Here is a 16369-nt window from a genome sequence, read left to right as displayed (position 1 = left end):
TTTTCAATCCAGTTTCTATTTCCACCTTTGCTTTAAAGATCTTGAATTTCTCAAAGGCTTCCAACTTCTCCCTAAGAAAAGTCACCCACATCATTCTAGAATAGTCATCAATTATCAACATGAAATACCTATCACCTTGAAAGCTTCTAGTCCTTGCTGGAACACATAAGTCAGTGTGAATCAAATCAAGTACATCATTCGCTCTTAAAAGAAGTTCTAACTTGCTTTCCCAATTGACATTCCTTACATACCAGATTATGAGGCTTCATAATCTTAGGTATACCTCTATCTACCTTTGTTGAATTGATCTTAACAATACAATCAAAATTAACATGACATGACTTCTTATGTCATAACCAACTCTTATCAATATGAGCTGTAGTCACATAAATCTGTCCACTTAATTAAATGAATATTTACTATTTATTTGATTATTTAACCACCAGTCATTAGTTAATTAAATTAATATTTAATTAATTCATCCTCAAACTCTTCTCCTATTAATTAAATAAATTATTCAATTTATTTAAATTAATTCATTAAGCCACACTCAAAATCAATTAAATGAATAAAACACATTTAGTTAATTTAACCCCCTTTCCTCTTTTAAATAAATAATAAAACATTTATTTAAATCCCTAAATTACCCCCCCACTTGCATTCTCCTACAAATGCAAGTTACACCTATTTTGTTGAAATAAAGTAATTTAATTTTAATTAAAATCCTATTTTCCCTCACCCACCAAACCCACTGGCATCCTAAACCCATTCTAGATTATTCTAAACCATTCCTGATTAGCCTAAACCCATCCCCTAATTATCGTCACATTCCTAAGCAACTTGAAGTCACTTCTCAAAGCCTCCAAAGTATTTGAAAAATATTAAATGCTTTGTCTCCAACAACTTAACCCCTAAAGTCTTCCAAACCATTAATGGCTCTTACATGACCATTAATGGTTAAACTCAACTCACCCACATGGTTAGAGACTTTCCCTCTAACTCAACCTCCATTTAACTTATGGGTCTCTTCAAGCATTCATTGCTTTGACCATTGTTATTCCCACTAACTCTTGCACAAGAGTTTGTCCATTGGATAAAAGCATTATTCATTGGATAAAGGCTTTATTCATTCAACTCAAGCCTAACCTTACCTCCTAAGGTAACCTTCATGTTGTTGGCATATGTGTAGAATATGTTGACATGATGATATTGTGTTGTCATTGATGTCAATATGCTCAAAGAGAACCGGTATGATGTTGTGAACCAGAATATGTGAAAAAGTGAAGCGGTATGCTTGTTCAAGTGAACCGGTATGATATTGTGAACCGAAACCGGTATGTCGGACCAAGAACCGGTATAAAGAATGTTTTGTATCTAGGGTTCATATGGCATAACTACCGATTGGTAGTCTCAGCTTTAGGGTTTCCGGTTGAAGTGTTTCGAGCCCGTGTGTTTCAACCGATGGCATTGTGTGATGAGTTAGCATTGTAATAGAGATCAGATCGTGTTGCCAAGTCAGTCTCATGCACGTGAAGGATCTTGCATGAAGGAGATTGATCCTATCTACCTTAGGAATGTGTGAAGTCTTTGCAAATGGTGGAGAACGCATGATGGGTTATCACCTCCAAGGAGCGGCGAAGAACGAATGATGGAGAATGTCTTGAGATCTGCTCAAGACCGTTGTATTCAAATGAATAGTGTTTAATGGTCAGGATTGAACCGACTAAATTTCTCAACCTAATTGTTTAGGGTTTAGGGTTTATGCTACCGACCTATCTATTTCCTATAAGGTCAATGTGATGTTTCATGCTGAGGTTGTTGGAAAATGTTATGTGTGTATCTATGTGCAGAGATACGTGATTCTTGCCAGACCAGTTGAGAGGATTGATACCTGCATAGTGTGTGTATAGAAGGAAGGAACTAAAGTGGATCTACTTTGGCATTGAGTGCTATTACTAGATCATTGTAATACCTGTTGATCTCTAATCAGTTCAACAGTTGAAAAATACCTTAACAGGGTAGCTTTAACCAGCTTGCTGTAAATCCTTTAACAGGGTGACTCAAAGCCATTGAGTTCATAAAATCCTCTAACAAGGTAACCTCTAATAGGGTTTAACCCTTAACCAGGTATTCTAGCCATCCCTTAATTGGGTGATCCCTAATAGAACCTATTGTAACAGTCTTTAACCGGACTAGGCTTCTAACAGAGCGGACTTCTAAAGAGTTCAAAAAAATGTGTGGGTACTCATCCCCATCGTGGTTTTTCCCAGTTGGGTTCCACGTGAAAATATGCGTGTCATATGTGATGTCTTTTTCATGTGATGCTTTGTTGTTTTATGTCAAGTAGTGAATCATTTTGATCTAGCTAGTTATTGTATCTCTGATGATAGATTATCTATTTATACATAAGGACAAAGTGGAAATGAGGGAGCAGGTTGTATGAAAAGTTAAGAAGATTGATCGATTCATGTCTTTCACAGTTGCACTATGTTTAACCGGTAGTAATCTGGTTTGGACCGGTGTTAAGGATTGCCAGTAGTTTTTAGTCTGTAATCAAACCGGTTCAGGAAATGTTTTTGTGCCTGTACTGATTCACCCCGCCCTCTCAGTACCGGTTTGGTACTCACTTTTCATCATTGAGTTATCACATGTCCTCTCAAGAGTTTAATGCTTCTTCCCTCTCCTCTCAAGCCATCTCATGTTGACATTTGTCATCCTGGGATTGGGTTGAAGGCTCTCACATGGATCATAAACCCATCAATCCTGACCCTTGTTGAGATTACTCAATCTCAACCATCCATTTCTCTATTTTTCCTATATATAGAGCCCATTTCCCTCATATCCACATCCATAAATCTTGAATGCATCTAACCTATACTAAAATTGAGAGAGCATTTTAGGAGCAAATCATATCTAAATTGTTATTTTGGCTAAAATCAATATAGATTAATTAGGTATTTTCTCATATCTAGTTTATGTGCATTTGCATAGTCTTTTATAATCATTTTCATAATCTTTAATCTCCATAAGACTTCCATAGTAGTGCAAAAAGTTGAGGGCTACACTCATGTGGAACTTGGAGAGGAGAGGAACAAGGGAAGAGCAACTATGAGCATGTTGGCAAGCATTTGGGAGTGTTTTGTGTCTTTTCTCCGTTTTTGTATGCTTTCCATAATATGTTTGATATATCTCTTGATATGCATGCTTAGGATTGTAACTTCTTTTGTATTTCATTTATGATTGATACTACTAACATTAACGTTTGACTTGTCTGTCTTGTGTGTTCCTAACATCCTTTTTGCAGTGCATCATTTGGTGAACCCGACGTGAATCAAACACGCAACCTCCTGATCTTAATACTACTAACCTTTTTGAAAATTGTTAAAATTGCCACAGAGGTTTCACTTTAGCATTATTGAACACGTTTTAGCTCTTTCGACAACTGAGGAGTTAGTGGTTTTTTCTGAGTTCTGGCACTTTTGTCAGAGAAGTAGCGCCCTTGTCTGAGTTCTGGGGCTATTGTTGTTTAAATAGAGCCTTTGTCACCATTTTAGCGCCTTTGTGCTCTCTATCTGACAAAGAATTCATTTGGTTTGACAGTTTTAATTAGCGCATTTGTTCATATAGTAGTGCTTTTGATGATCTTTTAGTGCGTCTATATTAAGTAGCGCTTCTGTGTTTACACAGAGTAGGGCTTTTGTAACAGAGAGTGAAAGAAATATATTATGTTTTTTCACTAACTATTTTCATTTTTTGTGCAGGTTTTCTAACTTCTTGTTGTAGGATTCGCGGAGTTAGGGACTTAGAAATTTTATTTTCATTTTTTCTCTTTCTTTCTAAGCTTTTTGATTTTTAAGATTGGATTAAAAAGAATTCACTTTCCATTTTGGATTAAAAATCAACTTCATTTTTCCTTTTGGACTAAAATAAACACAATTTTCAATTTGGGGTTTAAAATAAATTTCATTTTGTAAAGTTAAAAAGAACCACAAAAATCAAACAAACAAATTTGCTTTCTTTTGCAAGTTAGGAACAAATCTTTCATTTTGGGTTTAAAACAAACAAAACAAATTTAATTTCTTGCAAGGTTAAAACTTAACAATCAACTTTTTATTTTGCGAGTTAAAAAGAACAAACAACTTGTCCCTTTTTGTTACAAACTCGCTTTTACTTTGAGCAATGTGCTTTCAACTTTTGTTGACCAGGATTTTTCAATTTCCTAGTTAGCAAACAATTTTCCTTGAAGTTAAAAAGAACACCATATTTGTTGGAGCAAAATCTCCAAATAGCGTATACCTCACATTGCAATAAACTAGTTAAAAAGAACAAGTGTTTTCAGTGTTTGGCACACTTGTGCAAAAATCTGTAGAGTGGTCCTACATCTAACACACATTATCCTCTCCCTTGGCTCTCGTGGTCCTAGGTGCAAGAGAAAAGTGTTAGTAATGCTCAAAATTTTTATTTTTAAGAGAGGCCTGCCAAGAGACACATCACTTCTGGGAATGACCTTGTGTGGTAAATCCTTCAAGCCGCTATAGAAATAAGGTGAGAGCGAAAGCTGTATCCTTGGGTGTAGCTGTTCCTACAGTGTAACTTGCCGAAAGGACATATGGGCCCCACCACAAGTTACGAGACTCTTAAGTGAGTCATTGCAGAATGAACTTACATCCAAAGACATCAAACATTACTAAACACCTTTTATTATAGAAGCCTACCTGTTCTATTGATTGAGGATATTTGTGAAAAGTTTAGTGCAAGAGCATAGATGGTTTTGCTCCCAAGATACTCACCATACATATTTCCTCGAGTAGAAATAGGGCTTTTTGAAAGGCTACTTGTAGCTTGATAAAAGTGGCAACTCCCCCATCATAGGGATCATCTATCTGCTATGCTTGCGTAAGACTTAGTATATCACATCCTTACTCACCACAGTGGGATTCATAAGGTATGTAGTACCAAAGTTGAAGAAATATCAAGATGTGGGCTGAAAATATCACAACTGGCCATTTGACCTTAGGGATAAAGTGTGTTTGAGTTGTATTCGTCTTATGTCAGACCAGTAACAATTCGACCTGGCTTCAGGTTTTGGGAAACATAAAATACATTTGTAAAAAGGGTCAACAAAGTTCATGATTGGGTTAATTTAGACCCACACCTATTTTTGCCTTTTGTTGAAAAGGGGCAAGGTTATTGTGCTTGTGTGCTTGCTGTGTTTTCTTGTCAAAGAAATTCTAAACAATTTTAAAACCAATTATTCATCCAACAAATTTACCTCAAACATTGATAAATAAAACAAACATCAACAAGTGGAACAAGTATCAAGATTGTATGACCATCACTCACATCTTGAGAAAAAGGAGTCTTCATCGAAAGACCACATTGAAAAGAGACAATTGAGTTCAAAAGCTCTTATCCAATAGACAAATTTTTCTCTCACATAGAGACTTCTTGTGCCATATGCATTTGTATCTTCAAGGCAAATCCAACTAATTTGATAAGGAGCCTTTGAAAAATAGAGCTTTTACTCAGTATAGAGCCTTGGATTATCACAAAAACAAAGGAGGGAAGATCAACCCTGCTTTCTTTCCAAAAATTTGTATCACCTACAATGTAGCTCGAGGGGAACCACCAACCCCTGAGAGAGAGGAAGAAGTAGAAACCCCCTTTGTGATGAAAAGTTTTTATTGAGGTCCATATTCTATCCACTTTCACCTTCACACATCACAAATCCATTCAACTCTCAAAACACAAAAAAGGTCTTGTCCTAAATTCTTATAAAATATTGCTTAAATCAAACCAACAAATCACTTTTAGAGTGCCTATACATCTAGGATCAATCATCCTAAGAGGCATTTTTACATAGGTTAAAACTAGTTTATGAGTGCATCCTCTCATTGCTAGGTAGCTTGGTTTGTAAGACATCTCAAACCTTGCTATACCTTATCACATCAAAATTGTTGAAAACACAAGAACAATTCACAAAGAACTTTGGTAACATCCAACCTTCAGTGTTAGAGATCCATCTTCTAAACATTTCACAAATACTTATCCTCCATCAAACATTTCATCACCACCTCATAATCACTTTCACCAACCTCAAAACTTTCAAACAACATGGCTCAAACAAGATCAATGAGAAATCGACAACCAAAGATCGAAGACGAGGAGGAAGAAAACCTCAATGATTTCCAAGAAGCCATTGGAGGAGGCACAAATGATGAAGATCCTAGCAATCCAACTCTTGAAGATATAGAAAGAGCACAACACAATCCCAAGTTCAATAGACTCTTTGACAAAATCCTTAGAAACAACGCAGATGCTCATTTTCTAAGACTTTCTCAAGAGGGTGCCAAACTACCCTTTGACTTTGATACTGCACAGATATGGCAGACATCTGAACAACATAACCGTAACGATGGTGAAAGAGGTAGGGATTACTTCCGCTATGACCTTAATCATCATGGGAATCCCCCGTCTCCTCATCCTCCTTCAGAAATAAACATGTTAAGACAACAAGTAGAAAATCTTTCTCAACAACTCAATAGTGGTGTAAAGACTACTCATTTTTCACTTAATGATATTTGTCCCTATCCTTTTGATAGGAACATGCATATGCCACCTTTTCCGTGAGGGTTCGAAACACCTAAGTTTGATAAGTATAGGGGCAAAGGAGACCCTTGAGATCATGTAAGAGAATTTCACTCAGCTTGTTTAGAGGTGGCCTATGAGGACACCTATCTAATGCGCCTCTTTCCTCAAAGTTTGGGAGGCACAACCACACAGTGGTTTTCCCGATTACCAGGTGGCATTAGAACATTTGAGGAACTAGTTCAAAAATTCATCGCTCATTATGCACATAACATAGAACGAGATATTACCATGGCAGATTTATGCAACACCAAACAAAAACTAGGGGAGTTGTTCTCAATTTTCCTACAATGGTGGAGGCAACTATCTAGAAGACGTTCTCTTCATTGACCTGAGCAAGAACTAGTGGAAATATTCATTTCCAACTTAAATGACGAGATGGAATTCCATTTAGACATGAAGGGTATAGAGTCCTTCGAAGAGATAATCATTCAAGGACTAAAGTGTGAATGAGCCCTTATAAAAAAGGGACTTATGAAAATCTACAATGAACCCAAAGATGGCCCTCATCCATGTTATAATAGTGATAAACCTAATTTCTGGAACAAGAACAAGAAAGTTGTCAATGATGGGATAGTGGATGCATGAACAATAAAAATTGCACAACCTGTGGTCAGGTTTGTAGGACAAAACCCCCTCCTAAAAAAAACACCATCACACATCCACAAAATCAAGGTCGCAATGCGCCACAAGAAGAACCAAGACAACAACAACAAAACTAAAAACCAAAACGCACATACATACCCTCAGGGGAGCCCATCAAAAAAATATTGCGTCAATTGGTCTCTTCTAATCCTACGACCTTACCGAAAACATTTAACTATGAACCTCAGGTCAAACCTCCATGGTGGAGAGATAATGAACATTGTGAATTCCACTAGGGAAAAGGGCATAAGACAAGCAATTGCCATCAACTGAAAGATCTTGTTCAAGATCTTTTTGATAGAGGAGAAATTGAAATAGAAGGACATGACCCTAAAACATCCAATGATGATCATCTAATGTTCAAGAATCCACTTCCATCACATGATCAAAGGGGTCCTTCCACCTCCGGGTGAAACACATATACTACAACTAATTATACACAAGCTGCCTATAATTATACCGTGAATCACCTCTATGACGCTGATGAACAAGTTGCAACTCTCACCATCAAAGATCCAAATCCTGCATGCAATGTTGTTACACATTGTAGCAAAATTACCATTTGAGAAACAACACAAGGAAGGACACCCCTACCCAAGCAATATAATCTTGTGGAACAATTGGATAAAACACCCGTACTCATTTCCAAATTAGAGATTTTGCGCTTATCCCCTTCTCATAAAACAATCTTGGATCAAGCTCTCCAAGAAGCGTCAGTCCCTACCAACCTCAACACAGATCAATTTCAAGCCATGGTTAGCAGCCTCAGGTCATCACCATGCCTCACTTTTTTTGAAAGTGATAACGCTTCCCACATAATGCATCCCTTCACATTGAAGGATTTGTAAACCAACATAGAATCAAGCGAGGTCTTGATTGACAATGGAGCCGGCCTGAATATATGCACCTTGTAGTTGGTCACAACATTGGGATATGTGCTAGAATTAGTGGATGCCAATAAAAAGATAACCATTAAGGCCTATGACGATGTAGAGCGTTCTTCAAAAGAGCTGTTGTATTACCTATAAGAGTGGGGCCAGTGGTGAAGCATATTGTCTGCCAAGTTCTGGACCTTCCTTTACCATTAATCTTTTGTTAGGAAGAGCTTGGATACATGCCATACAAGCTGTTCCATCTACCTATCATCAATTTATCAAGTTTCCACATAACGGTGTAGAAATCACAATCCTTGGCGATGCAAATCCATTTGCATATTGTAACAATATTAACCATCAGCTAGAGATTACCGTACCTAACAATAGAGAAGCTATCCCTTCCACATCATATGTTAGTCTAGCCTCTCTTTCTAATTCGATCACCCCTATACCAAAGCAAGAGAAGTTGAAAATGAAAATGATTGAGGAAGGTCCTGGGGAATATAATCTTAGCCAACTCTTTTGTGTGGGGCAATTACCCACCTCCCCTAGAACGCATGGAAAGCTTCAAAAGTTGCTTCAATCACCACTGGCCAAGCAAGCATGCACTTTGGTGCAGTTCATCCCTGGTAAAAGTTAGGAAGAGGAAACTCGATATGAGGACCTGGCAGAATGGATCTACAAAGATCATATCAACACAAAAATCCCACAGGCTAAGCTTCCCACTAATAAATACAGAAAAGGCCTCACTATCATGCAAAGAATGGGCTATGATGGCCAGAGTGCTTTGGGACATTGGAAACAAGGACAAAACAAGCCGTGAAAACCTAAGTTGAAACCCAAAGATAAAACTAGAGTAGGTTTTCAAAAGGAATCTCTTCCTAAGCTCAGATTCAAAGGTAAACCTAGCAAACCCACGTATCAAACAATTACTCCAAGGAGGCCATCCTTGATTATCTCTGTAGCACCAACAAAACCCATTGCACCAACAAAACTGATAATCCCATTAGTAAAATCAGCAACACCAACCACACCCACCAAACTGATAATCCCATTAGTAGCATCAAAGCCATTAGTAACATCAGCAACACCAACCGCACTGATGGGATGGGGTCTGGGATAGACTAGCCTAGTCTATGCTCTTGGATCCTTTCCTTGGATCACCAAGTGTTCTAACCATCCCTAGGGTCTCTAGGACTTCCCTTTCTTGTGGAATCCCCTGACCTTGCCCAGTCCACCCACCAACAACTTGAAAAACTACTCCTAAGGTCTCACCTACCCATGAGATTCAAAGAACACTTACTTAGGCTAATAAGGGTTTGGCTTGTTCCACACCTTCCTAGGTCCTAGAAAGGTTAGGACAAGTCTTAGAGATGGTTTTCCATCCATTCATGTGCCCCCAAGAGGTTTCAAGCTTCCAACCCCTTACTGATTTCACTATTTTGTCTTTTGCCTACAAAATAGGGCTACAAGGATTGTGTCCAATTAGGCCTCCTATCTGGTCTTTTAGGGCTCCCTCTTGCAAATGATGCATATGCTTGTCAAACTTCCCAAAAGACCTACTATTCATTTGGAAAGGGCTCAAATATTTTTCTAGTTTTGGGCCTCCAAGTGTCCATACACTACCCTAGGTGAATTTTGGGGTTTTTAAGGGTTTTAAAGAGGGTTTTTAGGCCTGCCAGGGTCACAGTGTTGGCTTTATGCTCTTGCCACCTTGTATGGATTGGTGGAAGATCCTCCTTCTCACCAATGGTGCTCCACTCACCCCTCTACAACTCCTCCAAAGGGTGCCTCCTCCTCTGACCTTCCTTGCTCTCCTGGACCTCTGCACTTTAACCCTTCCTAGTCGGGCACTGTCTAGTCTCACCTAGGAGTGGGTCTTTAGTTGGCCTCCCTGCATCTTCAAGGGCCTTTCTTTCTCTAAAGTAATGTATAGGGTTTGGACTCTCATTACCCATGGTTTCATGGTGATTCGACAATGGGGAATGGAGTTATGAACCCATTGACACAAACCAGTCCAAAACTGGACAATGGGAAGCAAGTTTACAAAATATTTACAAACACACACAACCTGCAAAACAAAACCTAATATAAATGCTCAAGATAAAAGTATTTACACCATACAAGACTCTCTACATAGTTTTGTTTGAAGATCAATCCATTATCATTCCTTCATTGCTCCATTAGTGCCGACTGGCAACAAAATTGCAGTCATAGTCAAGTCACTTTGCTTGGGCCGTACAACAACTGACATCCAACCCATTATCTTAGGGTTTGCAACTACTTATACTACCTATAGACACCCAAAATTGTCATGTCTAATTAAATAGATATTTTATTTATTTAATTATCTAAGCCTAATTCTTCTATTAATTAAATAAATTTTTATTTATTTAATTAATTCATTTATCCTCTTCTAGCCTTATTTCTCATTTAAATAAATACATTTATTTATTTAAATTATCCCTTTTCTAAATTAAATAAATATTTTATTTATTTAATTGTCCTACTTCTTCTATTAATTAAATAAATCTTTATTTAATTAATTCATTATCTTTTTCTACACATGACACATGTCATTCATCTCTTAATTCCTACACTACCTACCTCTTTCATTATTTTGGTATTTCTTATACCTACCCTCTAATCCTAGCCGACCTCTCTTTTTACACCTCTCAATCTTAACCCTCCATTTTCTATTGTGTCTTCTATTTAAGGAGATGCTTTCTTCATTGTCAAACCCTAATCCCTAAGGACATACCCTAACTACTGGATCAATTGACTACACTACAATTCTACTTGCAACCACATTCCGTTCTTTATTGAGCTCTTGTGCATACAAAAATCTGAGAGCAAACATATCAAACAAGATCAATGGAGATAGGAAGAATGGAGATCAAAACCCTAGTGGACATGTGATGGTATAATCTTTGTGATTTTGAGTTATTTGCATTGTCTTAGGTTATCTTCATATGTTATGGTGGATCTTTGTTCATTGTTAGGCTAGGGTTTGGTGGTTGAATCCATTTTAGTCTTTCAATATTGTTGTTTATTGCTATCCATTTTCACCATATACATTTTGGCACGCCCGGTGGGACCCTTGTCCCTTTGCATTTAACATTTTTGTTGCAGATTTTGCATTTTTGAAGTTGCAGATCGGACGATTTCGACGACATTTTAGGTTTTTTCTGCGTCTGCGAGTGTTCGGATCGCGTTTTTGTATTTCAGAGGCGTCTGTGATATCTTGGATCGCGTCTGTGTTTCTGCCATTTTCTATTTTTGCAGGTTTCCGAAAGTCGCGTCTGTGATCCCGAATCGCGTCTGTGAACCATCTGATCGCGTCTGCAGAATAAAGAGGCGTCTGTGTTCTGAGACCGCGTCTGTGAATAACAGAACCGCGTTTGTGTCGGACAGACGCGTCTGTGTCTGGTATAACAGCGTCTGTGCATTCTGTTTTGCAAATTTTTCAAGTTTTTCGATTCGGCTTTTCGGATTTTTGTACTTAGGGTTTCAGATCTGGTTTATTTTCGGCTAACCTTTGCAGATCTAGCTAACCTGGTTGGTGCAGCTTGCTTTGGAGGCAAATACGTTTTTGTTGAAGGCCCCTTTTCACAAAGTCTTTTTGGGTTTTCTTAAAATTTACCTAACTTGTGTGCTTGCAGGAAGGGGTTATCACTTGAAACAACCCAAACTACTAACAATTTTGTTGCAGGGCCTTAGTTAGGGTTTTGTAATTTTATTTGTGTGCCTTGTCTTCATAGCTTAGCAAACACTTCAATTGGTGCACTAAAATTGAACCATTGTCTTTTGTGTCTTGAGCAATAGGCTCTTTTTGTTTATTCTTTAGAGGGCCTGTCTTCCCGTGTGGTCATTAGGACTACTAGTGAGAAGAGAACGACCCAAGTGGTAGCAAAAGAAAAGCCATCTTCTTCCAAGCCACTATAATCAAATGTATTCATGGTGAAAACTATGAATAACGTGTGCTGATTAGTTCATACCGACACTATGTCTCCCCATAAACCCGTTTGATCAAATTTATTTGATCATTTGTAGGGCGTAACCCCTACCGGCTGGGAGCCTTCTGTATTTACAGAGCTGAAAGTGCCGCATGTATGGCCACACGAGCGGATGCCCTTACTAGCACCATTTTGTTTTAGATGCCCAAATCCTTCTAGTTGTTGAGGCAGGAGGTCGGACCTCTGGTAGCGGCCCACACACATACGGTTCTTAGTAGAGATACAAAGTTCGCCATGGGGAGTTTTCATGGGGACTGATGCTTGGCTGACCCGAGAAGTGAGTGCCGAGGGTGGAGCCAGTGAGGTCAAGCATCTAAGTATCCGCTCTGAATAGCGTAGCCTCGGGGGTAAAACCCCATGTGGGATCAACAATTATTGTCCTGGCCAGCCATAAGAATTGTGCTTGACTTATGATAAACATTCAAACAATCAAGACAAAACAGCAAAACATTGTGTCTTTTGTGTCTTCAAGTGTATGCAAAAACTTTTTACGTCAAACAACACACTTTTTTTTGGAGTCTAAACAGTCTGCAAACATTGGGTCATCAACACTGTGTCCTCTTGTCACGAAAAACAGTCGAAAAATCCGATTTGGTCACAGCAAAACAAATTCACAGATAGGAAAGATTGCACTAAGGTTACAGAAACGCGTCTGTGTCTGTTAAAATCGCGTCTGTGTCTGATAAACGCGTCTGTGAAGTACAGAATAGCGTCTGTGTTTTTATCAGCGTCTGTGTCGAACAGAGACACGTCTGTGTCTGGAAATCGCGTCTGTGAAGTATACAGGCACGTCTGTGTCCACAATTGCAAAAAAACTGTTACAGTCCCAGCAAACATCAACAGGAAATCTCAGAATCACGTTTGCGTCAAACAGAATAGCGTCTGTGTCTTAAAACCGCGTCTGTGAAGTATACAGAGGCGTCTGTGTCAGGATTTGAAAAGTTTAACAGTCAGGCAAACAAAGAAATCAGTTTCGGCATACTTGAGCTTCCTAGGTTGTCTCTTCAGATTTCATCTAGCAGTCAGCCTGTTCTAAGGTCTTACATAGTCCATCATTGCTTCATACCTCATTTTACATTCATACTTGTCTAAACTTGAGTCAAAAGGTCACTTGCTTGTCCTCACTATACTTTGTCAACACACTACATACAACAACACTTTGCTAAGTGGTCCCTCATCAAGGTTTCTTACCTTTGGGTCTCATTTGGTCTTACTTAGAGTCAAGGTCAGCTTACCTCATCAAGAGAAACTATCCTCTCTTTGGAAGTCACACCTACTCTACAACATACATACTTGGTCTTACACTTTGGACATTGCAAGTAAACTTCAGATTCATTTACACTCCATACAACTCTTGGTCTTACATACTCTTGTCATTTTCGTCTAAGACTCTCACATATTGCTAAACACCTAGTTCATGGTTGAAACCCGTCTTCAAAAATCTAGGAGAAAAGCTAAAGAAGCTCAAGGGTCCGTAAACATGAGTTCTTATGAGTATGACAATGATGTCTTCTACAATCCTGAGCACACTACATTACCAGGCATGAATGTTTATAGACACAATCCAAATATGGAAAACGCAAACGCTATACACAACGCTACACACAATGATAATGTGGACAATTCTTCAATACTATCAGCAGACATACAAGAATCTATAATGGATCCTCAATTCAATAGATTGGTTGAAGAGATAATGAGGAGAGATCGTCAATACTTTCTAAACATGATGGCACAAAGTGGAGCTAAAATACCACATGATTTTGACTTATCTCAACTTATGGAAAGTAGACCTTCACAACAAACTCAACCTAATAGTGGAGGACTAAATAATATGATGCCGGAGTCACCATCAGTTTTGCTTCAGAAACCAGCAATCCCACATATACAAGCTCAAATGCATGATACTTACACTCAAAGACCATCATGGAGGCCTTATGTTCAAACACATGCTCAAGATATGGGTCAACCAAGACAAATGGATACTCAAGGACTTCCTCAAAATTTTGACACAAGAAGACCTCATGCCAAAATTGGGGGCAACACAATGGAAAACGAAAGGCCTATTGAATATGGTTTATATACACAAAACAGATATGGGGTCCCTCAACAAGAAATTATGCCAAGTGCTCCATACATGTCGCAACAATATAGACCTCCATATGGACATGTCTACGATCAGTATCATCCATATATGCAACAAGCTCCTCCTCAAATGGGTGTTTCAAACATGGGATATGCTACAAGAAATCCATCTCCTCCCAAAAATAATTTGGAGCAACAAATTAGAGATCTACAAAAGAAAGTGGAAGACATGGGCACATCAAAACCCACATATACTATGAGAGATATATGCCCTTATCCATTTGATAAGAGCATTCCAATGCCTCCGTTTCCTCCGCACTTTGCAACACCGAAATTTGACAAATATAGAGGGAGAGGAGATCCCAAGGCACACATAAGACAATTCTTCACAGCTTGCATTGAGGTAGCGGCAGAAGAAACATACTTAATGAGGTTGTTCCCACAGAGCTTAGGAGATCAAGCGATGGAATGGTTTTCTCAATTACCTCCTGGTATTAAGTCATGGGGCGACTTAGCAGAAGCATTCATTCAACATTTCTCTTACAACATTGAAACAGATGTCTCAGTTACTACCTTGTGCAATACGAAACAAAAAGAAGGAGAATCTTTTGCGTCATTTCTACAAAGATGGAGAAACTTAGCTAGCAGATGCTCTTGTGAAATCCCGCAAAAACAAATGGTGGAAATGTTCACACAAAATGTTAACAAGGCGATTGGTTATGATCTCAGAAAAGCTTGTTTGTCTACATTTAAGGATGTCATTGAAAAGGGCCTAGCAACAGAAAAGGTCTTGATTGAACAAGGAGTTATCAAACTATTCAAAGAAAACAAAGAGGACTTTAAGGGAAAGGACAAACCAAAGTTTTGGAACAAGAACAAGAACACAGTTAATGATGGTGTTGTTGATGCCAACACAGTGAGACCAAAGTTCATCTTTTCTGGATCAAATTCTACCAACAATCAAGTGAACAATCAAACGGCTGCTAAACCACGAAGGAAGTACACTCCATTGGGAGAACCACTTGAATCAGTATTCAAAAAGCTTGTAGCAAACAAGGTGATCACAGTCCTAGATTTTCCTCCATATGAACCAAAGGTGAAACCGAATTGGTGGAATGATGATGAATATTGCGAGTTTCATAAGAGCAAGGGTCACAAGACAAGTAATTGCCATCGATTGAAAAACATTGTACAAGATCTCATTGACAGAGGAGATATTGAGATTGAGGGACATTCATCTAACCAAGAGCATGAGGTGTTTAAGGAACCATTCCCAAAACATGACAAGGGAAAAGGCAAAGTCACAGATGATCAAGCTAATTACACCAGAACATCTTACAATTATGATTCCACTATTAATCACATCTCAATGGACAATCATATTTCTACCATTACTATCAAAAATAAAAATCCTGAGAATCCTCCTCAGCGACCTAAAATTGTCCTAAAAGGTGTGGGATCTTCGTCCACATCTACCTCTGAATGTCATGTTACAACCCGTCGAGGTAAGATCACATTGCCAGGTACCTCTACTAAGAATACCAATCTTTCGTCAACTAAGCCTGAGTACGATCTTGTAGAGCAATTAGGGAAAACACCCGCACTCATCTCTATTCTTGAGCTCTTACGTATATCTCCTGCACATAAAGCTGTCCTTGACAAAACCTTGAGAGATACTGCTGTCCCTACTGATCTGAATGTGGATCAGTTTCAAGCCATGGTGGGATACCTATCCGTTCCACACTCCCTCACATTCACAGAAGCCGATGACGCCTCCATAAGTCAGCCTCATAATGCACCTCTACATATTGAAGCCTTCATACATAAACACCGAATAAAACGAGTCCTGATAGATGGAGGAGCAGGTCTTAATATTTGTACATTGAGCACCATCAGACAATTAGGATATTCTGACAAAGCTGTGAATGCTACAAACCAAATCACTATTAAGGCTTATGATGATGAAGAGCATTCGTCCAAGGGCACAGTCATCTTACCACTAAGAATAGGGCCAGTCACAAAGGACGTGATTTGTCAAGTCCTGGATCTAGACCTCACATATAACATATTGCTAGGACGTCCGTGGATTCATGAAATGAG

The sequence above is a fragment of the Cryptomeria japonica genome, chromosome 2 (genome assembly GCF_030272615.1).
Source record: "Cryptomeria japonica chromosome 2, Sugi_1.0, whole genome shotgun sequence".
In the NCBI taxonomy this organism is placed as follows: Eukaryota; Viridiplantae; Streptophyta; class Pinopsida; order Cupressales; family Cupressaceae; genus Cryptomeria; species Cryptomeria japonica.
The sequence above is the reverse complement of the archived record's forward strand: the minus strand, read 5'-3'. Positions refer to the sequence as shown.